A 1,859-nucleotide genomic window follows, 5' to 3' on the forward strand; every position below is an offset into this window, starting at 1 on the left:
TAGTAATATAATTTGTCTTGAAGATTCTTTTGCTGGTATCAATATTTCCACTTAAGCTTTTAATAATTTGTGTTGCTATGATAGGTAAGTTTTCAATATTTTACTTTTAGTCTGTTTCTTTGTATTTAAAGTGTAGTTCTCTGGACAACATATTGGGTCTTACTTTCCTATCAAATCTGACAGTCTTTGCCTTAAGTAGGATATTTAATGCTGTTCCATTTAAACTAATTATTGATAAGGTTTAATTTAAATGTGCCATTTTACTATTTTCTATTTGTATTTGCCTCATCTGCCTTTTAATCCTTTGCTTTTTATTTTCTAACTTTTCATCAATTAATTTTTTAAAAATATTTTATTTTGGTTCATCTATTGGCTTTTAAAATAATTTATTCTTAATTTTGGTAAAAAGCATATAGCATAAAATTTACCATTTGCATCATTTCTTAACCTTTAGTAGTTTTAAGTATATTGAGGCTGTTGTACAGGACATATCCACAAGTTTTTTATCTTGGAATACTGAGACTCTAAATCCATTAAATGACAATTCCCAACTTCCCCCTTCTCCCAGCCTCTGGCAACCACCAATCTAATTTGTGTTTCTAAAAATTTGACTCATCATTTTTTGAGTGTCTTATTTCACTTTGCATAATGTCCTCAAGGTTCCATATTATAGCATATGTCAAGATTTCCTTTCTTCTTAAGGTTGGATATTACTTCTTTGTATGTATATACCACATTTCTTTTATCCATTCACTCATGGCTGAACATTTGGGTTGCTTTTGCCTCTTAACTCTGAGTAATGCTGCTGTGAACACAGGTGAGGAAATATCTTTTTGAGATTCTGCTATTAATTATTTTGGATCTATACACAAAACTTGGATTTATGAATCCTATGGTAATTCTATTTTTAATTTTTTGAAAAGTCAGTGTACTTTTTTTTTTTAATAGGGACTGCACGCTTTATACACCCACATAAAGTGTACAAGGTTTCCAATTTTGTCAATACTTGTTATTTTCTATTGGGTGTGAAATGATATTTCATTGTGATTTTGCATTTCTGTAGTGTTAAGCATCTTTTCATGACCTCGTTAGACATTGGTATATCGTCTTTGTAGAAAATGTCTGTTGAAGCCTTTTGCTTATTTTTTAATCAGATTATTTGTTTTATTGTTTAGTTGTAGGCATTTTTAAAATGTATTCTTGATGTTAATTTCTTATGAGGTAGATGATTTTCAACTTTTCTCTTTTGAGTTGCTAATGTAAATAGTATTGTGTTTTTTGTTTTAAATTTTACTTGGTCATTGCTGGGGTATAAAAAAGTGATTGACTTTTGTATATTAGCGTTGCAATCTTGCTTTAGTCAGTAATTAGTTCCAGGAGGTTTTCTATTTATTTGCTTGGATATTCTACACAGATAATCATATCATCTGCAACTAATGGCAATTTTATTTATATCTTTCCCAACCTGTAAATCTTTTATTTCCTTGTGTCATTGCACTACCCAGTACTTTTAGTATGATGTTGAAGAAGTGATGACAAGATACATTCTTGTGTTGTTCCTGATTATCTGGGAAAGCTTTGAGTTTCCCACCATTAAGGATGATGTTAGCTGTGGTTTCCTGTAGATAATCTTTATCAAGTTCTGATGTTCCTCTATTCCTAGGTTACTGAGAACTTTTATGATGAATGGATGCTGTATTTTTTCAAATGCTTCTTCTGCATCTATCGATGTGATCATGTGATTTTCTGTTTATTATTCTTGTTAGTGTTTTCTTGTTATCAGTTACATTAATTGATATTCATATGTTGAACCACCCTTGCCTACCTGGGATAAATACCACTTGGTCATGGTGCATAAT

This window comes from Galeopterus variegatus, unplaced genomic scaffold, assembly GCF_000696425.1.
Source record: "Galeopterus variegatus unplaced genomic scaffold, G_variegatus-3.0.2 Scaffold8593, whole genome shotgun sequence".
NCBI classification, from domain to species: Eukaryota; Metazoa; Chordata; class Mammalia; order Dermoptera; family Cynocephalidae; genus Galeopterus; species Galeopterus variegatus.